Raw genomic sequence first — 27,739 nt, 5'->3', positions numbered from 1 at the left:
ATCTGAAGTATTAGGGTTAACTAATAATTATATTTAAAAAACCCAAACAAACAAGAAAGACCAAGGGATCACAAATTCAGAGTCTCAGCATCAAGCTGAAGTCAGCATATACAAAACCATAAATGTTCCCTAAGCAGGTCTTCAAGAAATATCATAGAGATTTTTAATACAGACAGTGTATTGGGAATATTTGTTTACACAGAACCTACAAATTCCGTATATACAAGATTAAAATGTAATGACACTGTAGTCTCTACTGTGTACTAAAAATGTCCAAACACAGACTAAAAGAGAAAGATAATCAAATGATAGTGCAAAAACTTTGTTCTGTATTCCTTCACCCTTTGAACATGGTTAACATGAAGATTTTCATTTCCTATACTTACCCATTTCCTTATGCCTTGTGCTGTTGTATTCGGTATTCAATCCTGGGTAACATTCTGCAGTGCAAATATAAATCACTAAATCTACAGATGGCAAGGGCAAGAAACAAGTCACCCAGAACCCAGAATAAATAATGCACAAAAGCCATAAGGCCAAGACAGGAATGTGTTCTCCTTATTTTCTGTGCTGAAATACTTTTCCAAAGGTTTAGAAATGGGTATTTACAAACAAGAGTCAAGTGACTTGACTCTAGAAGTCATTTTTTCCTGTGGTATCAGCAGGATAACATTGATTTATTTGGGGACAAGTTCAAGCCCAGCGTTTGTTCTTTGTAGACTGCCTCTCTAGAGGTGAAACTTAATAGTTCAAATCTTATATACCAAATAAATTCCACTTAAATCTACTTTGATGGCTTAATTGGGGTGTATGACTTGTGTTGGCCTCCAGCAGAGTGCTGGATTTCACTCTATATTACTTGACCTTATTGCAAGAACAGTGTTGCATCTTTTACTGTTTGTTTTATTCACAGTCCTGAGATGAATACAATAAACAGAAGTTTGAAAGAGCATTCTCGAAGCAATTCCAGTGTTGGAGAAAAACACTATTTACCTTACTCCTGGGTAAGCAATGGCACTACAAGCATCAGTACTGCTCAGGCTAACTGCTCTTTCTAGATATATGGTTTGACTGCGTTTATGATTCATAATCTTCCCAAAATCCCAGACTCAGTTGCCAAAGTGTACATACAATACAGAATACAGAATACTCACAAAAGGGGTTTTCCTATTTATTAAACTATTCTGCCTACATTATGGGAAATGGTCACATCTAAATGAAGCATGGGGAACAATTTCCTTGCTGATGACTGAGTAGGATTTTCAGGTACATACACAAGGTGCATATTTGCATTACTCTTGTTCCATCAGCATATAAACTACCTTTTGCTTGTTTTAACTGATGCTCCAATAAATTGCCAAGTGGACCGGTGTACACCTAGAAGCTTCACTGCTTCATTAGAGCACTGCTGTGCTCAGATAAATAAGGACCAGTATTACTATCAGAAGCTTATTTTCTGGAACCAGTGTCAAATTAACAGCTCTACCTGTCCTTCAGATATGGCTCACGCAGCTGCATCTTGAGAGTGTCTTTAACTTGCCTCTCCTACTACACCCCAGCATTACCCTCAACTCAGATCATGGATTCAGGGTCCTTCAACACCAAATCAAGTACAGCAAAGAAACAAGGATACTTTCGGAAAAGAAATGAGACATATCCTTTCTGTAAGTAATGCAGCAAACAGCTGCCAAAACTACAAGTGAAACTACTTCCTTTGGTACTACCTATCACCTGCAGGTCCTTACAAACACTGTGTAGGGAAAGCATAACCTTGAAGGAGGAGTGAGAAGGGCTGTAAGTCTCCTGATAAAAACTATCCTCACAAAACAAACACACTACTGCCCTTTAAAGGAAACAACAGCCCATGACCTCATGTTCCAGAAGCTTTTTGCGTCTAGAGCAAAATGTAAGCCATACATACACTTTAACAGTTTAAGAAGAATTAGTCTAAGAAGAAGAATAATCCCCTAACTGTGTAATTTTTCTCCATCTCTAGATATTGACTGTACTGAAGCCCATAATATCCACTTTACCAAGAGGAGAGGGGCAATAGCAGCAATTATCTGTCCACAAAGAGAAATATAAAAGCTCTACAAGGAACAATGCACAAAATTAATTTAGAAATAGATTAGGTGATTTTTTTAGTCTGAAATTTTTATGGGACTTAGAAGTTAACTATCAGTTTCAGTGACTATTCAGTATTTCACAATACACAGCACGCTCCATAAAGAACTGTTACAACAAAAAAAATAATAAATTTCATCTTGATGACACTGTCAAACTCTCTCCAACTGCTCTTTAATATGAATACTCAGAAGTGAAAAAGCCCTCAAACAAGATTTCAAGCCTTAAGGTAATATTCAGAGATCCCCCCAGGTTTCCTTCCTGAGGTCTTTTTTGTTTTTTCTACTTTTCTGGTGCTATGAACAGAATTGGATCCAGAAAGTACAAATTATTTGTGCACTATAATATAGAGTGGGAAAGAAAAAAAACAAACAATAGAAAAAGCTTTCTTACTGGTAACTGGAGCTCTTCGTATGAATGTTTCTTTATGACCTATCAGTCCAGCCTGGAAAAGACCTCCTCTTCACAAAAAATCTTAGACTATATGCATGTCCTTTTTCCATGATGCTTGTCCCAAAGGCACATAAAGAAGAAAGTATTCAGTTTTTCCTTCAGCCACAGATACTGAATTTCAAATTCTGAAAAACTCTGTAGGAAAGAGAAGGAAACAAATAGACTTTTATATCACACATTTTGAAAAATTCTAGTTTAATTCAGTCCTCCACTCTTTGAGAGCTAATCCTATTTACATTCACATTGGTGATAGCTCCAAAGAGCTTCCTTCCATCTGGAAATGATGTGACAAACTGTTTTGGTGCCATCTGATGTCCCAACAGCAAGTGAGTAGCTCTACCACATGCCAAACTATTGCCAAGGCCTTTGAGATGATATAGTGCACGGTAAAGGTATGACTGTAACCCCCATTGCTGCATAACAGATGTCAGATGCAAAGATGTTTCTCAGCTGAGCAGTAAAGCACATTTCATTTTAGGTATAATAACTCATGAGTTTAAAGATCCTAATATATCATACTTAACAGCCAACCATCACCTACTCCCTGGGAAGTCTATTGCAAAGTGTCAGAGTAAGTCATATATAAACACATTAAATTCTAACAAGTAGATGCAGAACCACTGAAATCACTGTACCTCAAAATCACTTATTAGTCATACTAATTTAAGGTAACACTCTAAAAATAAACCTCTGCTTCATAAGGCTAAGCCATGAATCACCATAATATATGAATAATAACTTCCAATGCAGTAATGAAAAGACACAGAAAAATAATATGGTTTGTTCAGGAGAGTGTCGATTATTTCATTTCACAGAAGACTGAAAAAAATGCAAGTTTCATTATTTTTATATAATCATTCTAAATTGCAAAGCCCTCCACACATCCAGCCTATTTAAATACCATTTTAACAATGTAATTGGTAGAGATACTTCTCTCAGTCTTCTTTTAAAAACCCGACACCAGTAACAACACCTTAATTTATTTCCCTATTCATTATTCTAAGGAGCTGACACCTGGCGGAAGCTATTTTGTTTATATTCATTCATATCAGGGTACTCAGCTGGAGAAGGCCCAAGTGAATAATTAACTAATCAATGGAGGAGCGCTGCATTTCCCAGCACAGAGGAGATCCTGGAATTCCCACTCTGTCACAAAGATAAATTCACATGCAAGCATGAAACTCTTAAAATCTGAAATCTTTAAAGATGAAACAATGAAATATTTGTTCAAAACTTCGACTTTGGTTGTCAGTCTTTCAACCCTTTAATAGTTGTGAACATGTTTTGAAGCAGGGGCACACTGGGACAGGGAATTTAATTACAAATTTTATCTAATATGGATAACACTTCCAACCCTATACCAATGCCAGCTCTTGAACATGCATTATCCACTTCACAGAAATCTAGTGGAATAAACCTTACACAAGGGAGGTCACATATAAGATGTAATATTACCCATGTTTTCATCATGCTTCTTTGGAGGCTGATAAGCTTTGCATACATTCTTGATTCAAACTCCAATTCTTAAACAGGGATAAAGCATCCAGTGACTGGAATCAGAAGTATTGAACTTAATTTGCTTAGACATAACCTGACCCTCCCCATACAACACACAGATATCTTAGGTGTCAGTATACAGAATATTAGGCTTTCATTCCAGGCCCAAGAGTTCAGAAGTTAGGCACCTAACTAAATTTTCAGGTTTCCAAACCTTTAACTGATCCAAAAACCATTTTCATAAAGAGGCCTTCTCTTTATATGTATTTCAGTGACTGCAGGGTAAGAAAGTACAGCCCAACGCTGCATATTTGCAGCTGCTCTTGAGTGATGAATCCCTCCAACACAAAGAATTTCTTCGCACATGTTACATTTGTACCCCAGTGACATTTTGATTAAAAATGTAACTAATCTTACAAGAAGTCTTGTCCAAATGCAATCAATTATACTTTGTCCAAAATGAAGCTGTAGCACCTCTGTGGAAGAAAAATGAGAGGAGATGTGGGTTTGTGGAGGTTCTCCACTGATGAATGGACAAAGAACTGTGAACGTAGCAACCCCATTACCACTACAGACAAATTAAAACTAAGGCACTTCTTTCACCAGTTATACTTTTTTCACAACAGTAACTGAGTAAATTGGACTTTAAGTCTTCAGTATCATGCCCAAAGATGGACTAATGAGCCAGAAATCTTCCATCATGTGTTTTCTCACCTTTAAATAATAAAAGTATAAAAAAATTAAATACTTCGAATAACATGTAAATATTAAACTTGGTCAACATTTACTATATTCTAACAACCAAAGCTTTTAGCCTTTCATAGTTTCATAACATATTATGTGAAGTGGAAGCTGATGAAACTACTTCAAGCTAAAAAAAATAATTGATTTACAAAGGAAAGTTGTAAAGCACAGACAGGCTTTTTACCTCTCCAAAATCACGCTGAACAGGTACTAACAGGATGCATCTGAAATTTGTGCTCATTTCTTCAAAAGATATATAGAAACTCCACATCCCCCAAAGCTATACTCTGCAATAGCTAGAACACGGAAAACTAGAATGGAATAAAAAATAACACAGCAGACTAGAGGTAGTAGTCTACTTTTCTGGTCTGGTAATGTGTAAATGTAATGTTATTTTTTAAAGGGACAATGATAGATAAAGAGGTAGATTGCATACCAGTCCTATTGACACTGTTGGAGTCCCAGTTACTTAGAGTAACGTCCTGTAAAGTTATAATAGTAGAAAATGACAAACTTACTTAGATATTCATAAAGATAGTGAGGAAAAAAACCCTATTCTAGACTATTCAATGAGAAAACACAGAAAGTTTGATGATCTGGAGATCTCAGATTGTAACAGTGCTGTGAGAATCATTGCCTAGTCTGAAATCATCAAAAATGTGTGGGATTTTTAAAATAGTTTTGAATGACATGAATTACACTCCTCTTTCTTATATTAGCTTCTGGGACACAACACTGCATTAATTAGATACTCCATCTATTATCGTAATACTATGCTACACAGACTGAAGGTTTAATACATTTACTTTAACAGTGAACCTTTTAGGTTTGTCTGTCTGATAGAATGTTGAAAACCAGATTACTGGGAGATTTGACTGTTTTGACAGGGTATTTTATCAGCTACATTTGCTTAGGAATAGAAGTATAGAAATTAATTAGCTTCAGGTGAAAGTACCACAGATGAAGTATGTATTTTATATGTTAGTATATACATATTAGGTTTTTGTAGTACTCAAGGTGATGCACACAGTGAGTGCATGAAGCATGACTCACTTTATTGGCAGGGTGTATCCATTGCCTAGCACATCTGATATTTTCTTTTTAATGAAAGCTAGTGTAATAATGCAAAATGAGATATGGGCATTATATATTTAACCATATATTCTAGTGCTAACAAATACAGTACTCGTTATAGCTTTTTGGATCTTACTTTTTTGGCAAGTACATATAAAATCAATACATTAAAAATTAAAGGCTTAAAATCACTTCTCCAATTTGTTGGTTGCTCCTTATGCCCTTCTACAAATGCTGCTCTTCTCTAAGATCAGCAAACCATCACTTTTAGTCTTTGCTAAATTTTCCCAAGTGGAAAGTAGGAGAGAAATTGTATAGGGAGGAGGAGAGGCATGTTATGAACACTTTTGAACTACAGCTAATATCAGAATGGCCTATGCAATATGCAGATGTCCTTTGTAGTGGTCTCTAGTTAATATTTAATAGAAACACAAGAGATATAGTATAATTAAGATGCTCAACCCTGCAAAGTTCTTCCACAGGTTTATAAAACTACTTATAAGCCCCTGCCCCACCTAAAATCTGCAAGTTTCCAGATTTACAAAGTTATATGAGCCAGATACATGAGCCAGCAAGCAAACTGTTCAGTATCTATTTGTCAAGCACATCAGGCTCATACTTTCTGATGTCTGTTGAAAGCTCTCCCCAACAAATCTGGTGAGAGAACACGTGGGAACATGTAAGAATAGAGGGAAAAAAGGATATATAAAGAATGACCTACCAAAGGATGTGAACTCCACACTTACAATAAAACTTACTGTATGTCACCCTCTTTTACTTTCATAAAGAGGAGTGATAAAATGAAATAAAAAAATCAGGAAAAAATTGTGAACTTAAGGAAATAAAATACATTTCTATCAAAATTCTAACTCTAATACTTTTCTTGAAAAGAAAAGGGGGAATCAATGGGTACATGGAGAGCAGCTTCAGAACTTTTCCAGTTTTCTAGAACTTTCATATTTTTTCCCTTTTAATTCTAATCAGCAACATCCCTTGTGAAGTTATTTACAGTTCCTCACCAGTTATGAATAAAAAGTAAAAATAAAAAACCCTATGCTCTGAAATATCTATTTCCATCAGTATCTCTGCAGACAACACGGTTATTCTTTACTTGAGCTATTTCCAATTCAGATTAAAGTGAAAGTATATCCAGTCCTCACTAGTGATTTAAAAATCCTGCACTCATGTGTGCCAGGTTTTATATATTTTAGAACATATGCCAAGAAGTGGCTGCTTAAGACAGGGTGTTTTAGGAAAGGGAATTGTGTGAGAGAGAAAATGAATAAAACAATCACAAAAATATCTTATTCTTCTGATTGAATTTTTATCTCATCTTATTTTTATGCATTTGCTTATTTTTTTTTCCTAAAGCCAGTGATACTGAATGCTGATAAGATTATGCTGGTGCAGCTCCAGCCCATCACAGAATTGAAGAAACTTGTGCAAATACATTTTAAATAAATAAATTTGTCTTGAGAATATTACAGAACTGAGCTAAAGAACTAATTTGAATACTATCAAATATAGGAAATACTACAGGAAAGGGTGATTGGTGGCAGATGATAAATTACCTGTGATTCACCGTTGCTCTTGGAAAGCTCTCCCTTAATCTGCTGCCATGCCTGGATTGTTTGTTGGCCATCCTCCTATGGCAATGACCAGCAAAACAGAACCAGCACCTTAAAGGTGGTCACTGAAAATAAATTTACTGTAACAGTGGAGAGTGACATGAGAACTAGTGCAGGAAAAGTCTTTTTTATTCTTTGATGACAAAACCTCTCACAATATAGTTAAGGTTATTGACCATGTTCTGTGCTTCTAGAAAGTGAAGCTCACTGTCAACTCAAGCATCTGAAAAACAAGAAGTACTTCAGATTGATGTGTCTGAAAAGCCAGATGTATTGTCAGGATAAAAACTGAAGCAACCTTAACTCTGCCCCTTCAAGTGGCCACTTGAAAGAGTCACTGTATTAATTATTGCAGCTCTTGGTCATGGAGGGACCTGCTGGGGCAGTTTTCTATGGTCACATTGAGAAATGAGATCCAAGGACCAATGTGAGGACTGTGTGAAAGGAAAAAAAATCATCGGAACACTCTGGTCACCATTTTTTTCTCACTAAAGTATTCTGTGACAAATGAAATACCCATATTTAAATAAAATAAATGTGTTTTAATATGGATATGCCAGATTCACTGCTTTTGCAAATATTACGAAAGTGTAAATACTTAACTGTTTTCGGACCTGTGACTGTCCTGGGAAACATGTTAATCCATATATAAACACAAAGTGACATTACTAAAACTCCAGAGAAATACCTACTTGAGACATCGTATGATCTTCCACACTGTGTACAGCCACAACCGACAGTGACATTAAATGAACTGTATTCTTTCTGATGGTGAACTGTAATATCCAATGCAGTACTCAGTTTTCAAAAACTTGTTTAATGTAAATCACCAATTTAACCAGAATTACAGCTATTAAATGTAATACTCTTGAGAATCTCTTGATTTAATACTCTTGAGTATAAGTAAATACAGGGAGACACTTGTTTGAATAAACATGCTAAAACTAAAACATTGCACACAATTGCTCAAAATGGCTGAAAACACAGAAAATTCATGTATTCCTTTTGTTTAAGAAGAATAGAAAAGAGTTTACCTCTTTAGTTAAAACACTCTCCTGCAATTAAAGCAAATCACTAAATGATATGGAAGCTACTTGATTTTCCACTTTCTCCATATTTTCTGTGTTATTTTTCATAAGCCATAGAAAGCTCCTTCAAAACTGTGCAGTTTCTATGTTTGAAAGGGTTATATATTTCATGGGTGCAAAATCCCTAACAAACATGACGGGACATGTTATTGTCATGTCACTTCTCCTTATATTGACAAGCCAGTGATGAAAGCTGGATGTACTTTCCCCAGTTCTGATCTACAGCAATTTCTAAATCAGATACATGAAAGACAACTTAAGATGAGATATAAGTCAAGGTGTCAACACCTCTGAGAATTCAATGAACTAAGACTTCCTCTGATTCTTAGCCACTAGTATTTTTGGGATATTTCTGCTTTATGTTGAAACACATACTGTATCACTTGATAACTATATTGCAGAGCTAAATCCTGAGACTTTTCTGAATAAAATTTATGAGAACTTTGTTTAGAATAATTTGAGGGGATACTGTATGCTTTAGCTGAATTATGCTTGTCACAAAAACCTAGAGTTGCTCAAAATACTAGATCCACATCTATTGGAAGATGGGCCAATGTTCATCATGAATAAAAGTGGTTCAAAAGGTCCTCTATTTACAGCTGTCTGCTCCCGGCTCAGGGCTATTCCACGAAACTGAGGCTGCTGGGATGTTGAAATACAATCTCTTTTCACTGGTCACAAGTTACTGAACTGAGAGGTGCAGGAAATCACAATGGCTTTCACCCCAGGACCACTGGGATCGACAAGGATTAGTAGAGAGCCATAACAATGATTAAAGAACTGGGAAACACGCCCGAATGCAAGATTTAAGCTCAGGCTGTTTATCTCAACAAAGAAAGTTAAAAAGAGACTCAACTAGAATAAAAGTATCTAAAATATATCTGAGACTAAAGAGGACAACTGCAGAGCTTTATGTGTATGCAGGCATACCTAGTTGAAAAAATATAGCCTACAGGAGGAAGCACAGATCTTCAGAGCCAAAACTGGGTTTTATAAGACGTACAACTGGTTCAAAAAGTCAGAAAGGTCATAAATAACAAGATGTCTGTGCATAATGTGAAGTATTCCACCTCTTTTTCTAGTAGGTGATAAATCTCACATAGAACACGCCGCAAGAAAAATAATGGGATTTCTAAACAGACTAATGCAAGAATGAAGAGCAGGAATATGACTTTTCAATTGGCATGATAGTGGAAAACATTTTCAATCCTAATCCATTAAGCTTTTAAGTAATCAAAATGCATACTTAATACAAACACTATACTCATCTGCAGGACCACTGCCACAAACAAACACGAGCTTTCTAAGAACTAAAAGACATCTATGTCCAATTGCATTGCTCAGTGACCAATGGTCCACCACACTTCTCCCTTTCCCTATTCCACCTCAGACCTGCAGCCTACACAGCTGTCGGATACACTCAGGATTTCTAGCACGATGGGAATCAACAGTGCTGGAAAATTATATTCACATGGTATTAATGAATCTTTAATTGGAATTCTCCTCAGAGCAACTCAGAAGAAATGCCACCAAATGATAGCTTCTGTAGCAGGACTATCTGTATTTCTGTGTGACTTCCATTACTAGGGTCTCACCACTTTGGATCATTACAGGTTTCATTTTTCATAAATTCATTTTTAGTTTGGCAGGAGATAATAACATCCAGTGAGCTGACCCAATCTCAGATAATTACTATCAAAATTGGTCCTGCAGCTTCAATTGGAAAAACTTTTCTTCACTTCCCACCTAAAACTACTGTGCTGCATGGGTGCATTTCAGCAGTGACTGGAATGACTGCAAAAAAGAGTTTCAAAGACTGAAGTATTAATTCTTTGCCTAGATACCATTTTTTTTCCTCGTAGTGAAATATTTGATAATTATGCTTTGTATTTTCATTTGTGTTCACTTTGATGACTAATCAGTTGCAATCCTCATTATTCAGAATGTAAGTTACAGTGCTTAGCTACAAGTGGACTTGTGTATAAGAGGGTACAGTCTACTTCCACAGCCAGAGTATTTGGTCTGTAGGTCAGAAAAGAAACCAAACTCTATAGATATTTTTTTATTCAGGCACAAAGTGTGAACACAAACTAAAAATGTGTTTCCCATGTTCCCATAGCCCAAAGAATCTTTTGTATGTGATAGCTCTTTCTGAACAAAATACTGCCAGTAATCCCCAGAAGAAATTGCTGACTATCACTGAAGTTCCTGATGAAACTTCAGATTACTCAACAGATTTGGAATACTGCTAAGAAAACGGGACTGGAAACACAAGCAATGAGTCAGTCTGAAACATCAGTATAAACTGGATAACTTATAAAGAAGGATTGGAAACATCTTGATGAGCACAAAAAAATGGGTGTAAGATAAAAAATGGTCAGTGACAGACACTGATCCTTTTCAGGAAAAACTGGGAAGGCTTGTAAGCAAAGTGCTCACATGTATTCTTACTCAAGCAGACTCAAGGTTTTCTGTCATTCCATCTGACACACTAAAATCTTCTCTGGAACTCACCGGTGTCTGCTTTGAAGTGAATATTAAAACCGTTTGCAGATAGTTTGTAACTGCTATTGAATTTCAATTGTTTTCCTACCCAGGCATGCAAAGTCCAACAGTACTAAGAAGCTGTTTGAAAAACCAGTACAGAAAAGTAGATTTGCATAGCCCATCCTCACTGTTACCCCATAATGACTTCTCCATGATACTATAAAGCTTGTAGAGAGTGATCAAAACATCAGGTAATGATTTTAGTCTTGCCAGAGCTTTCGAACAAACTTTGGGAAGAGATTTAAATCAGAAATGGCTGATGAGCTGTTGAAGAAATTGGAAGGGACCTATAATATTATTTCCATATGGCTAACTCTTTCACTTATATAGCTGTGAATAATTTAACATCATAGAACCAGGACAAAAACAAGCTTCAGGATCTAAACTACTAGCTTCTTAGAAGGAACCCAGCTATACAGAAGCTACATAATATTATCAACAATGTTAACAGAAATAGCTTTTTTTAATGAGCTCTCCTACTTGAGTGTATTAATCAAATAACGCTAAGAAATTTATGGACAGAAGAGGGTGTAAAGTTTTGATTTTAAATCCAAAAGGAAGATCACACAGGAACTTAGGGTGCACTCAGCAGGGAAGAACAATGTAGCTTAAAGTTGTTTTCCAGTGAGGAATCTGTTTCTGGATAACAAAAAATCACAACTGGAAAACCACAAGCATGGCAAACTAGGCTTACACTGAAGAAAGAAGTTCTTAACAAACTTTGAAAATTTCAAAGACAGACAGAGAACTGCCTTTTCCCTTATAAATAGTGTGGTTAAATTCTTCACTTTAAAAATTAGTAGCATACGCTGTGTTCTTCCCAGAACGAAAAACTACCAGGAAACCAGAGTGTCTTTCAAAATGTAGTCAATCACTACAAGCTCCATGAACTGCCTCTCCCCTTTATATGAAAGCTTGCAGGTCTTATAACAGCCATTTTTGTTGTACTGCCAGTTTACCTGTGTGTGATGTCTTGGGTATATTGATAATCCGTATCTTCTTCTTTTTGTTCTTTTACAGAAATAAAATACATAGTGATTTCAAAATCCTTTTCCACATCGGTACCAGCAAATCATATCCTTATAAGGTGGCGGTTCTCCTTTCACATAGCAGGACAGAAGTGATGAGGTGCATAACCAGCTATCAACACCCCAAGAAAGTTGTAACCACCTTTGGCAAGAGAATCCATTAAAAAGGTTCTATCTTGAATGAAGAATGTGCCAAGAAAGACTGAACAGTCCTGCTGACAAGTAAGTCTATTCTACAATACAGATTAATTTTTCGGCTCTCAAGAAGATAAAGAACTGTTCTCTGGGACTTTCTTGGCAATCTGTATTGGAATAGTATTTTGGAAGGGATACAAAATCTACTTGAATGCTCATTCACTCTGAACATATCTAGAGATGAGAAGTCTTTATTTATTACTATTAAAACATATTTGGCATAAGTACTTTAAAGGTAAGGAATGCTAGAACATATCTGACTCTAGGAATAAATTAGCTCAGACACAGCATTTTGTTCTCAATGCCAAGCACTTCATTTATGAAGGTGTATTCATCAACTGTAATTCTGGCTCTGTCATTGAGACAAGCAGAATGAAGACAGAAGGGAGAGAGGAAATATCTGATGCCCTAATAAGGACTCCAGAAGACTTCCATGTCCCAACTAATGAGACAGATATTAAAAATAAAGAAAGAAAAAAGTCCTCAATAACAGAGATTATCCTAGAAATGAAAGTTCATTCTAAAGCCCCTCCAGCTGGTGGGAATATTAAGTATGGTCATCTTTTGAGTGGATCTAGTGCAGAAAAAAATGTAAATAATTTCAAATTAAACAGCCCAGTTGAATTTAAAGGACAATAGTTTAGTTTTAGCTTGTGTTTTTACCTAATTTGAAACCCTTTAGTTGTAGCATGTGTGGTGCTGTACTTTTAGTCTATTTATCTAAGCCAAAGAGTAACATATTTATAATGTTATATCTAGATACTGATTTATCCTCCTTGAGTTTTGGAGGTTTCAATTTAGCTGACACTGGTGCTGCCCTATCCAATGCATTCATCTACATAGAAGGGATGGGTCCTCTCCAGCTCTCTCTAGTACTGTTGGTTAGGTAGAAGGGGGAATCAGAGAGGAAAGAACCAAATTAACATACTTGGAGAAAACAGCAGAATCCACCTCCAAGATTGTCTATGCAGTCCAATGCACTTCTTTACGTGGCTCTTCCTTCTCGGAATCAGTCTGCTTGTCCAGAATAATGTGCTTCAATGACAATGTATTTCACATGAAATGCTTAAAATTGGCAGTATCTTCAATTTTAAAGAGTCTACACCTTCTTTTCCATCCTAAAACCTGGTCCCAACAATGAGAGGGATGATGAGTATTTCTCTCACTAGCTGAAAAATAACTAACTCTATTTGGAAGTGACATGAAGGAAGTAAAAGACAAATTTCTGTATCAGGCCAGATATACACCAATCCTGCCTCATTGGTGTTGTTTTGGGTTCCTGTGGCTCCTGGAGCAGCACACATTCCATGAATCAAAAATTAGGACTTCACTGTGCTTCACACTTCTGAAACATCATCCTTTTTAAAAAGGGTGGATGAATTAATCCATTTGTTAGAACTAGAGTTAACACCCCTATTTTATTTTCTCAATTTTTTGTCAAAATATGCCATCATCTTCCTTGAAAATACAGGTTTGTTTTTAAGGCTTTTTTGTAAAGAGATTCTTATAGAGCACGTAAAAAATTAAATCTCTTATCTTGTTTTAAAACACACCTTTGATGCTTCAGCAATAAGTTTTTAAAGAGTATTTAATTAGAACTATTTCAGGGAAACCTGATGAAAATGAAATATAAAAGATAACAGCTTTTGCATTTGAGGAAGAAAACATCCAGCCAAGATGAAGAACAGTACTTTACTTTGTACATTTGATAATAAAATAACCTTTCCTTCTTTCATTAGTAAACCATGACAGTGTACTTTTCCTTAACAGTGTTTTAACCTTAAATTTTTTATGAAAAGAATTTTATAAATGTCATGGACAGATAGGACCAGCTAACAGCAGGTATAACGAGAGACGGGTGCTACTATAGAAGCCCTTGCATGTAGCATTGCTAGCGTATCTTTAGTATGACCTATGGCACCTCTGCTACAGAGTTCTGGGTCTCCAAAATACAAGCCAACAAAAGGAAGTGTTATTTTCAATTTAAAATCTTCTTCACAGCATTGACCACTACAAATACAAAAAGGGTGGTTGGTGACCTATGGATGTGCTGCAAAGCTAATCTGTCACCAGCAGAGATGAACAAAGCAATCAGCAGACCTCAAGCAAAAAATTATATCCTATGCTTTGTACAGAGCTGCAGACACAATAACAGCTATCTTTAATAGAATAAGATTGCTGGGAGAGATCGCCATTTGTTTCTTGATGTTAGTGTCTCGTTCGAAAGAAATAAACAGTAATAACACAGGCAGAAGCTTTGTTGCTGAAAAGTGCACAGGCTCTCAGGGGGATTTGGGAATTAAGGTGTCTTTAGGAAGTCTTCCTAAAACACAGTGGCTCTTGAAAGCTCAACAGTTTTTCAATATATAGGATCTCAAAAGAAAGGGAGAGAAATTCTTTCCAGATATCCTGTAAAAGCTCCTTCCACAAACACTGACACTCAGCATTAAAAAGCAGCTGTCCCTGTTGACATTTTTTTTACATTAGTTTGATTATTGTCATGTGCCAATTGTTTTCAAGTCAAATAGTCAAACAGTCAGTAACCACTACTATAGACAAAGAAGAAAATAACACAGACATAGAAGGAATATGAGGTAATACATTTTCATTTAGAATTTTAGAAAGTTTTAGATTTAAATTTGTTACGCACTTTTTTTTTAACAGAATATATAAACTCTGTACCCCCTCTGGAAAGCATCCTAAGAATTACCAATAAACACTAAATAAGAATTATGTCTTTCAGACATATATTTGAGGACTGTGGTGTCAGAGCAGTGGAGGAGCTTACCGACTGTGCTGGGTCTCCCTCTTGCAGCATGGAATAGCTCTATTGTTCAGAGATGGCAGTAAAAACAAAGGACTCTCACACGACTGCCAGTCTGGATGAGTGCTCTTCCTAAGGAAAAGAAGAAAAGTCATACACATTCATGTGCTGCACCTGATTCACTTCTGATAAATTAGATTTTAGCCTAAATAGCAAAAAATGAAGCTAAATGCATAGACCTGTGCATTGGTACAGATGCTGAAACAAAGCTTCATCTTCTGGAAGATGCCTCCCTGATGTCCAAAGGACAGCAAAACAAACTCTCTGTTTATAGTCATAGCAGTGAGGAAGGGAAAGTGGTTTATTTTTTTCATTGACTTTTGATAAACACAGCAACTTAAAACTATGCCAATTTTGTTACCTTTTCTATTATGTCTAATATACACAATGGGATCTCAGTATTGTCAGAGTACTCTTCACAAAATGACCGGTAAACATGTACAAAAAGGAGTGATGCATTTGATGTGGGCATCTGTGTTATTTTGCCATCACTGGAAAACTAACAGTACTACAGCTCCTGCCTGTTTGATCACTCCACTGGATACCATGAAGCATAATTGATAAATGTCAGATCTGCTTTGTACATGAAGAGTTTTTACTGTGAAACATTGCTCTTTGAGCTCTGGACAAAAGTTAATTAAAAAGTTGGTATCAAAGATAACATCCTCAGCAGGAAACATCTATTGATCTCTTCAGCAGCATAAGAGAGAGATTGATATAAGATTATAAAATGTTCACACAGAACAAGGCTGGTTGCCACAATTTACGTGCTCAAGATTGGATACTACAGAATATTAAAAGTAGAGTAGCAAATCATCAAGAAACAATACCAGCCAATATTGCTGATTCTCCATGTTTTACAAGCCCTTTTCAAATTCTATATAAAAATCTCAATTTCTTTCATGTCTTCTCCTATGGTTATTAATTTAATTTAGAGATTGGAAATTTATTCAAGGCTTTCACTGAACTGCACAAGCCTTATACTTCTTCCAACAGTTAATACTCAAAGTCCTGACAGATTATTGCACACTGTGGCTTTTCTTTACTTCTTTATCCTATTTTACCTTTTAGTATGAATCTGAAAAAGCTAAGTAGACATAATAGCAAATCCTTCTGTGGAATGTGCTATTTTCTTTTCAGGAGCAATTTCTTGGCACTCTGAATGCCTGCTCATGAAAGCTCATGAAAATGAAAAGCTCATGAATACTTTTTTGTAAAATTCAGAGTGTAGGGGTTGCTCATCCAATACCTATGTTATTTAATTTGGGAATATCTTACACATACAAGAAAGCACTTGGATAAAAAGCTTTTCTTATGCTTTTTAAAAACAAAAATCAGACTGTATCACTGTTTCTGTGATTAAAAGTTTGAAGGAGCTGAGAAACTACTCCAATGGAAATTTCAGATGAATGGATCATAGGAATAAGATTGATTTCTCCATTTTTTAACGGTTTCTAAAAGCTTGGATCTTGAGCAAGAAGCCTTCTCCTGTTTTGTGGTCCCTTGCTGAACTTACTGCTTTTTCATTATACTTAGGGATATCTGGAACTACTGGCTAGTACATCACAGGCACCCTCACCATGTGCTGCCAATGCCAGCTCTCTTCTCCCTCAGTTCAAAGGCTCTGTTCACTCTTGTTGAGATGTGGGGTCTGCCCTCCCTGAACAATCCAAGGGTCTAAGACAACACCTTTTTTCCCCCAAATACCTCTAATCACACTGGCCCTTCATGGTATGACCAGTGTGGTGCTCTGTTGTCTCATCTAGTAAAAAAAATGCTGCTAAAAGACTATCTATCTTTTTATAGCAATTATTTAATTGCAGTTATTTTACATGGCAGGATCTTGGAGCGGCACCATTGCAGCTTAGTACTTGCATTAATCTAAATTAAATTAGCTATTGAGCATTCCAGCTGGAAATCCCTTATTATCAGTGACTTCCTGTTAGAATTATGGTGCAACTCAGAAGAAAAGCCAATCGAAAGCCCAAAGCATTAAGCTTGTTGGGTATATCAAGGCCACATCAGAATGGAGAAGTGATCAGCCATGAACAACATGACTAGAGGATAAACCGCAGCTAAATTGATCTTCGTTATAAGTCAGTCGTTGCATATTCATGGAATCAGAAGACAAGGGTTCAGCACATTTTAGGATCAAGAGTGGTATACAAGCTGATGTAACCCTTTTTCATGAGTTACTTCAAACTGAATAAAATCCTAAAGATATAAAACTTCACACATACAAAGAAAAGGAAATGGCCTGATTGCTGCATGAACATAAGTAGACAAACCGATATTTAGAACATTCAAAATATTGAGGGGTCTTGTGGTTTTCACACATCTTGCAAAGTGTGTGTGAAGAGACAAGCTGGTAAGGCAGATAAGAGGGTTGTTTGGATAGCAGCAGAGAATGACAGAAACTTGGTTGGGGGCAGTGTTTGTCTACTTATGGCCTGAAAAACCTTTTCCTACATAGCATTATAATATATTCTTCAAAAACAAAACCTGTATCAGAATTTGTCTCATAGTTTTCTGTAATCTCCTGTTATTACTAAAAATGCTGGTTAAGTGATTTCAAAGGACTTTCACACTGATTGTGGGTTAGATGTCAGCAGAGTGGTTATTGCTACATGTTTTCTGTGTCCTCTAAGGCAGTCTTTTTTTTCAGTCCTGAATCTCTTGGAAGAATTCCCACAAAATGGGATTTTTATTGAGTGTGTTAGGATTTTTCTAGTCCCCCTGTCAATGCTCTCAATTAGTGACCGTAAATAATTTCATTTTTATCTTCCTTGCGCATTTTTTAATTCCCTGAGGCTCCGTTTCAAGTTCTAAGCTTTTGTGTATTTACGTGCATCCCAGGGGGATAATTTTCTAACAACTTTGCTTCAGTTTTCTTTGTTATGTGTATGATGTGAAAAAAAAAGTTGGCATTTTCTCTGATCACTCAAAAGCTATCTGTGCTCATAATTTTGCTTTAAAGCTCTGCCATCCAGTACATCTTTTTTCCCCCTAAACACTGATAAGACTAAAACCCTTTTTACCAGCTTTCTTTAGCTCATAAAGTTTGTTTCCTTTTTTCCTATTTATATTTTTTATGATTTAATATCAGCTTAAAGAGCACCTCTGCCTGTGAATGTTGGATTTTCTGGTCCCAGTTCACCTTTTAAGTGATAAGACAAAATATACTGCATCACAGCATCTCAGGAGCAACTTTAAATAACTGGCTAACACACATTTGAATATGTTGTTGCAATCCTGTTTTTGCAAGATGGAAAATTAAAATGATTACTTTTACTTCTTGGTAGCAGAACAGATCAACAGGATTATCACAGCTCAGCTGTGCACATTAGGCATACTGAAATCCATTCATAAGAATTCAGTATATGCTATCAAAAATTTCATCAGCCCATGCCTTTGCTTTTAGTAATACTCGGTTAGACACAAGAAGAGGTGACAGAGATAGGTCATTTCTATTTGTCAAAGAAATCATAGTTAATAATTTTTCCCCCCTTCATTAAAGGTGTAATCCATTTTGCCTACCAGAGGTAACGCAAATGTTATCATTGACAATATGCATAGTTTCATTCTTCATCTACCCATACACCCAAGTCTGTCTACATAGATTCTGTGTTGAAACTTAGCCCTAATAATGGTACTTTTCATAAACAAAATATGTAGACATTCTTATGTATAGATTTCTAATAATAAAGGCTAAACAAAGAAAAAGCTAGCATAGCATTACTGATCTAAAATTCTACACAGCAAACTGAGAAACCAAGTATTCCTGCATGTATGCAGCTCTGTTCTAAAGGAGGATACAAAAAAACACAAACCAAGGTACAAGCATACTGAAGTTGAGGGTTAATTATATAACTTCAGTGGCTAGCTGAGGTAGCACATATATTGACTGCTAATATCATGGTGATGCAACCAAATAATTTATAACACAAAATGGCACCTTCAGCTCTGTAAAACAAATAATACAAAGAAAAATGGGAAAACATCATGCAAAGCCATCTTCAGCTTCCTTTTACTGCACTGTTATATTGGTCACGCTTTGATTTTATTTCTGCACCATGGCTCCAGTGAAATTGGGCTAAATGATGAGGTTTATTACAAAAATGGGATATATCACTTCCTTCTACACACGAAAGATAAATATTTGTAACTTCTGGTACAAATTGCTCACTTCATACAGCACAAAAATCCTTGATGCTCATCTGCAGAATCCATCTTTTGTCCTCAGTGAATGTGCTGTAATCAGTTTGATACTTGACATACACATCCTACTCAAGGTATTGCATAATAAGCACTATTTTTAATTCCAACACTGGAAATGTTTAATTGCATTTTGTATTTCCATAAAAGGCAATTTTTTGCCAATGAAATCTGCCAGGTTAAGAACAGTAGAATATGAATGGCACTTCTAAAAGTAAAGTGACGACCTCTTACATATGCTTACCTTATTGTTTTTACTGCATTTTATTCCTGTTTGTTTTGCAAAACCAATGTAACTATGGGGAAAAGGGGATGGATGCCAGTTAAGACATCTAGAGAACTGTTAATTACACTCTAACAGCAATTTTTTTTATCATTTATGAACTGTGAAGCAGAGAGAACCTATTTGACTTTGAGTCTCCAAAACTGCCAATTAGAAACGATTATTTTGTTTCCTTTTCAGATGAGGAAATATGATCTAGAAATTACTGAGTAACCATAAATTTGGAATACAATGGCAGAGTTTTTCAGTGATTCTTTCACAGTATCAGTTACCTTTTTACCTCAGAGACAAGGCAGGCACCGCATGTCTCAGCCTGCGTGCCCCCTCTGCCATGAAATTCCACACAAGATAGGAATGTCATTTTCATGCTTACCAAGAAGATCAAAATGTAGTTAGCTATTCCAGCTCTCTATACATACCAAAACAAGGTATTTTAATTCACAAATCAAATTGTTTAGATAACCACCTTCACAGATAATATGCCCACAAGCTTACACAAGCTGGCCATCCTCTCAGAGGTGTAAAACAGCAACTCCCACACATGCTGCGAAGTTAAGTGCTGGGGTTTTACCTGCTGAAACACCACTTCAGCTTGTAGAACCATCTACATGGATTAAAAGTTTTTAAAACCATGTTTTGTTTTAAAACCTTGAGTCATAGTTTGAATGCAGATATATTTATTACTAAGTCATGGATATATTTTCCTTACCTTATAAAAGAATTGCAATTGTTGCCATTTCAAGAATGACATGGAAAATACAGCGCTTTCCTTATTTCCTCTATGTGCTGCACAATATTTTCATTTACCTACCACTGATGATGTACTAATGATAAAAGAAAAAGCTTTAAACAATAAAATAGTAGAGGTGCCTATTGTGAGCTGTTCATGGATTTGAAAAGAGCACAAAAGTATAGTATGTAAATGCATCTGTTATGGCAAATCCATTTCCTAGAATAAAATTCTGTACCAGAAACCATTACACAGGGTATTCAGAGATGCAGTAATGTTTTAAACACCAGGATACACCATAAAGCATTTCAGAGAAATTTCATCCAGCCATAATATGTAACTGGATAAGAAAAGCTAACTGTGCATATATAATCAATAATGTGGTGTGTGCCAGTTTTAATAGTATATATAAAAGCTTTATATCCTCTTTCAAAGTCTAACTTTTAAAAAACACAGCCACTCTTTTGCTAAGCTTACCAAAGTAAGCATTCTAAACTTAGAAAGACATTGTATTTTGCATAATGTAGAATAATTACTGAATTACTCTATTTTTCAGAGCTTTCCTTCCACATAATTTGATTAAACATTATTATAAAACAGATTTTGCAATTAAACTTACTGCAGCAAAGAAAACATTTGTAAAGGCTGACTAAAACAGGAAGGCATTTTTCTTTTGCCCCTAAATTGCTTTCATTACACAGTTCAAGTTGGAACCTGGGAAAACCTCAAAGCTGTCCACCTCTTAGTATGTACAAACTATTACACTGCAAAAGTAAGTATTTAAAACATTGTCTTGCAGGACCCCTGCCCCAAAAAGGCACACCTACAGAGTTCTACAGGAGCAGAAGTAAAGGAGGAAAGACTGAGAAGTTCCCCTGGAGCCTGACAGTGCTTTACCCCAAGCTCTTACCTATTGAAATGAAGACCTCCATTGAGAAATTGTCAGGCTCTATCTCTACAGGTCTGGGATGCAGATTAACCACTTCAAAGTCTATGAGATTCAGAAGTCCCATTCCTAAGAGGAACACTGGCTAACAGCTTCTTTCTCTTGAGGACTCTGCTCCTGCCTGGTAACTTCCTCGGAAATATCATGTTTCTACAAGTATGTGGCTCAGAAAAGGATGGTTAAAGAATATGTGTGTGTGTGTGTGTGTGTGTGTGTGTGTGTGTATCTGTGTGTGTGTCTTCTCTTTGATAAACATATACAAGAGCTCTAGTGAGCCCCTTCAAACCCAAACCATTCTGTGGTTCTACCATCCTAGCAAGAAACCCATATCAGAGATGTCAATGAATGGTGAAAGGACAGGACAAAAACAGAGCTCAGTTTCACCTTAATTAGATGCAACAAGTTCACTTCTCTAAACTGAAGGACAAAAACTCTAGTCAGACACTGTAGTTTTGGTAGTAAAGACAGTTAAACATGAGAACAGATGGGCTCTGGAATCCCTGGGATCTCCATCTCAAGTTTGAGAATTGACAGGCAATCATCCAGCCTGTTAATTGTCAGCACATCCTAACACAGTTTTGCCAAGGCCTACCAGGATGCTTCCACAAAATGTCTGGGAATGATTTAGGGTGTTACAAGGACTAAGACTCATTCACAGTTGGCAATACCAGTTAGGCAACCCTGTTTCAAGAGGAAGAGAGTTCAGCCATCTGGATGCAAGCTACGCAGTACCATTTTATCTCAGGACCACACAGCAGAGCCTGATATATTTTACATATTAATACAAACACATTTTCTGAAGTCCTCTTTAGCCTGATTTTCCAACAGTTCTATAACATGTTCCATACTGTTCACTAAGATGCAATCATAAAGCAACATTGAAAAGAAGCCCATTACATGAATTTTGAGAAGAATTTATCAAGCTGCTCAAAGGAGCAGAAATTTTTAAAGACAATTAGGCCGAACAAGTAGTAGAGGATCTTCTTTCACCTTCAGGTCACCAATTTATACTGATTCATCTCAGTGGTGACTGGAACTCATTACCTTTTGAAAGCTTTGCAAGATAAATCGCATGTCTTTGTCAATAGCTTCTCATGGAGAAATGTCAGTATTTCCAGATTTGGTATTCCCTGGTGTTATTAACATTAGTGGAGAAAAGATTCAGAGCAGCCCTGCAGAGAAGGACTTGGGGGTGTTGGTCAATGAGAAAATGAACATGAGCTGGCAGTGTGTGCTTGCAGCCCAGAAAGCCAACCGTCTCCTGGGCTGCATCAAAAGGAGCGTGACCAGCAGGTCAAAGAAGGTGATCCTGCCCCTCTGCTCTGCTCTCGTGAGACCTCACTTGGAGTATTATGTATGGCTCTGATGCCCTCAACATAAGGAGGACATGGAACTGTTGAAGGAAGTCCAGAGGAGGGCCACGAGGATGATCAGAGGACTGGAGCACCTCCCATATGAAGAGAAGGCTGCGTGGAGACCTCATAGAGGCCTTCCAGTATCTGAAGGGGGCCTACAAGACTTCATTAGGGACTGTAGTGATAGGACAAGGGGTAACGGGTTCAAACTTCAACAGGGAAAGTTTAGATTAAATATAAGGAAGAAGTTTTTTACTGTGAGGGTGGTGAGGTACTGGAATGGGTTGCCAGAGGAAGCTGTGAATGCTCCATCCCTGGCAGTGTTGAAGACCAGGCTGAATGGAGCCTTGGGTGACATGATTTAGTGTGTTGAGTCCCTGCCCAAAGCAGGGCAGTTGGAACTTGATGATCTTAAGGTTCTTCACAACCGTAACTATTCTATGATTCTACAATTAGTGTAATCAGGGCAGTGGTGAAAGACTTAGTCTTATACTCAGGACTGAACTTCTGTTTGTACCTGCAGTTAGAACCCCAACATCTTCTGATAGTAAAATAACTTGGGGTCATCTCTAATGAGGTGAAATCACGTCTCACCATACTTACAGTAACAGTTTATGCATACAGAGAGAAAGTTCTCAAGCTTTATTCTGAGACTGAACTACTGTGCTCATTTGTGCTACTCCCTCCACGCATCTTAAACTATGACATAACAATAGCATTGCTATTTTTCTGCTATTTGTTTTGATCAAATTAACTTTAAAATTAACCTATCTTACAGAGCTATTTAGAGCTGAAGCAGATTGATTAAATTAAGAATGCAGTATGGTGATTGTTAGGAAATAACAGTGGTAGTAAAGATTTCAGGAACTAGAAGACAGCTTTAGAGCGGTGAAATTAAGGATGAGGTATCAGGAAAAATAGTGAGATTTCAATTCCTAAATAGAGAGAACAGTCTGGCTATTTGAATGTTCTTTAATTCTTCAGCACAGTTTCAAGAACATAAAAAAGAGAACAGCAGTAACTTGATGGTAAGTGGTTCAGCCAAGAAGGCAGATCTGAACAGAGAAAGAGTCAAGGGAAATACAATGCAAAGTCGTTAGGGCTTGAAAGGAGGTAATATTATGAAGTAAGATTTCTTTATAAAAATACCTTGATTTCTCCTGAATGTCTTCCTTTTTCCCTCTATAGCTCAAACAAAGTTCCTGCTGTTGTTCTCTGTTCAGCACCAAAGTACATTACACAATTTCCTCTGCCCATGTTGAGGTTTTGTAGCCACATGAGCAAGTACACCATTAAAAGGAAAATATTAACAAAGAATGAAATCTACATCTAGCACTGACTGTACCATGTGTGTCAAATATTGTTATAAAAGAAATATTGGGAACAGCATATCACAGAATCTTTAACATGGGGTGCTTAAAATCTGGATTTTTATTCTAATTGTCTGTAGCTTTTTCTGTTTATCATGCCAGCAGTTACAGGCAGAATTTGCCATCAAACCTAATAATGAAATAAACTCAGTCTGATAAGTTTAGTTTAAAACAGGAGTAACAAAAGAAAGAAAACTCAAGATTTATGCTTTCCTTTGAGGAGGGCCTGTAAGCTATATAATATAGTTGAAGCTATGTCAGAGTCACTTCCTGCATCCTAAGTGACTGGCTGAAAGATGGGCAGCTGGAATTAAATCTCCTTGCTTTTGTTCAGTTGGGCCAGGCTGTCATGCCATTGCAAAGTAACTCTGAGTGATCCATGAGCATATTTTCTGATGTTATGAATAGCAACACAGCAGCAATGAATTCTTCTCACTCTGTTTATTCCAATAAACTTCAAAAGCTTATAGAAGAATAAGCTGCATCCAGCTGAATGTCCTGGGACAGTCTGTCCTCCTGAGACTACTATGCCGAGATACAAAGTACACCAGATTTCAGTAGAGTATGAGGAAAAGAAGGCATTAAGAACAAGGGCATAAGTGACACAGTAGAAAAAGCAGCCTCAGGGACAAGTCCTGCAGTGAGAAAGACGTAGCTGCTAGCAGTCCAAAGTATCCCTAAAATATTACTGAAAAATGCAAGATTTTCCATTAAATCAGAGCTAGAAACACAGCTTTTGTTAATGGCTTTTCCCTGAAAGGGAGTTGCACAATTTGTATCGCTTGTTTGGGACATTAATCCTGTGTAAGTGTTCTCAGCAGGAAGCACATTATAGTTTAAGTTCCTGAGTATTCTGGCAAGTTAACCCCAAGTGTTGGCACTGACTGTGGGGCTGAACTTGTAAAGCGGACTATGAAACACTGGACTCCTGCTCAGCTATCTCTCCACAGACAAACAATCCAACAAGAACATGATACCACCTGTGAATAAAGATTAGTGGTGCACATAATTTCCACCTAAGGGGGACCAACACTGGGAGGGGAACAGAACCTGGGCAATTGTATGGCAATGAAGTTTATATGGGAGCTTCCAGCCAGCAACAACTGAGCAGACTGAGGCACGTACGGAGCCAGGCACAAGGTAAGCTTCTTCACAGTTCCTTGCTTCTACAAACCCTCCTACACCAGCTCGTGACTGACCCACACCTACTCTTCCAGACCAGTATCCCTTCCCAGAAAACTGCTGCTTGAACCAAGCCAAATAAAACAATGTGGCAATTCACTAAAATAAACCAAACTACAATAGGGCTAAATTAATTTTCAGTTGCATCTCTGTTTTGAGCAAAGAGCTGATAATGGTTTTTCAGAAATAAAAAGCCAGAACACAACCCACCCATTTTTATAGCCTGTGATGAAACAAACCAGAATAAAATAAGTAGAAAATATCCCAGCAAAAGCCAGCATAATGAAAAGCAAGAAAAGCTATGTTCTAAATGTCCTAATGTTCTGAAATCAGAAGTTGTCTGCACAGAAAATTTGGTACGCTGTTCTTGATATCACTCATCTCATTTGTGAGATTTAATCACTACCTTATACAGCAAATACAGCACTTCTACAGTGGATACTGCAAAACTGTATCCACCACCCATTAAAGGGGACAGCAACAAGCCTTAGTCTAAGCTAAAAAGAGAAATTACACTAATGTAGCTCTGTCTGCATCCTATCACTTGCTTTTAACCAAAAAGTCAGACAGGTAATTCAAAACACTCTTATAAGCAAACTACACTTACACAGAGACTTACATATATTTAGACAAAAAGCCAATGAAGCTTACATGGACTGTGTAACATACAGCAGGATTATATATAACTTGCTGTGAACTGCTAACATAATTTTTTCTTAATAACAAGGACAAGCTATCTTTAAGGAGTCAAACACCCACTGGAAAGCAACCATGTAAGATGCCTGCCTGCTTACGTGTGTGCTGGTGAACCTGCTGATTTGGTGTGATAATGACTATCCACACATTTCTGAGTTAGGTATCTGCAGCTCAAAAGTGCCTAGTATATACATCCAGATACATTGTCCTGGCTTCCACAAAGACGCTGGCTTGCAGGTGGGAGGCATGTTATACCCTCAAATCGCATCACTATAGGACTGTGATAAAAGTACTTGTTTCCATGCACACAAAGTCACACAGGTATTTCTTGTTCTCTCCTCTCCTAGACTTTGTATTTTTTATGCCTACTTTCTTTACTTCCCTCATTTCTTCCATCACATTTTTCCTTTGTAATCTTTGTCATACATCAACTAGGGTTTTCCAGGCAGAAGAATGCACTCAGTAAGGTTGTCTTCTAAGCTGAGACACTTAAAAGAAAAAAGAAATAATTAAGGGTGAAATCCTGATTGTACAGAAGTCAATGTCAAAATCTCAATACTTTCAATAGCTCTTCATCCAAGGTCTCTTTCATACTCTTTTTCATTAATTAATGCAATGTCACATTGCAGTGTTTCATCTCAAAAGACTGCACTTTCATTCAAATGATAATGTGAAAAACTTACAAATTAGTATAGGGAAAAAGTGTTTCTTTTTGGCATATACAATCTCTTCTATATTGCAGTGAGGTAACACTGATATCATGTTAAAGGTTATACCACAGTGAACAACAATGGATTATTCTAGCTGCAGTTATAAAAAGATTTTTAGCCTTTTTTTTAATATAAATCTTAAAATAGGGTACATACAGCTTGTGACTTTTAACAGCTTATAAGCTTTAGATATGATATCATATATCAAAATCGAACCCTCACTATCATTTTTTTCATACTAAATGAAACTTCTAGATCAACTGTATACTGGAAAAGAGCTCTACGAAGGTTCAGTTTCCTAAATATGAATTGAATGTTATTCTTTCAATGTTCAGCTACAATTCTACATAGAGAAATACTTCAAATTTAAATACAGCATTTTTTAAAAAACAATATTCCTTTTAAGTTAAGTGAGTCTTCATTCTAAAGTTTCCTCATCATGTTTTCTGATGGTATTATGCACCTTTTATTCCAACCTTATGAATTCTGTTTCCTATAGTTACTATTCATATACAGTTTTTCATAGCACATAACTTTGTCCTGATCACAAGAGAATTTAAAAGCAGTTAAAACTTACTTGTTTAGTGTAGTGTTTATCAAAGATTTAAATTAGCACTCTTAAATTACAGGTCTAATATATAGAAATCTTAGAAACAATTATAACCTTCCGTTAAAAACACCAATAAATAAGCAGGGGTTTTATATAAAGCAATGATTGTGCTTTATAAAGCACACATCATTAACATACTGCCTATATCATGTATTAATAAAAGCTAACTTAAACTGATATATTAAAGAAAGTCACTTAGACACCTCTATAAAAATCTGAATTATTTTCTCAATACAGCCAAGCTTACATGTATTTTTATTTCAGTTAAATATATGTTCCTCACTCAAAATACCATGTGAAAATAAAATTCTCAGAGACATAGAATGTTTTCCATAATAGCTTCCAGCAGAATAGTTCCAGCAGAAAAGATACTTCTACCTAGTCCTAGTAAACCCAGTCCCAAAGTTGTATTTGCAACCCCCAAATAAAAAGTGAATATA

The sequence above is a fragment of the Melopsittacus undulatus genome, chromosome 6 (assembly GCF_012275295.1).
Source record: "Melopsittacus undulatus isolate bMelUnd1 chromosome 6, bMelUnd1.mat.Z, whole genome shotgun sequence".
Classification (NCBI taxonomy): domain Eukaryota; kingdom Metazoa; phylum Chordata; class Aves; order Psittaciformes; family Psittaculidae; genus Melopsittacus; species Melopsittacus undulatus.
The sequence above is the reverse complement of the archived record's forward strand: the minus strand, read 5'-3'. Positions refer to the sequence as shown.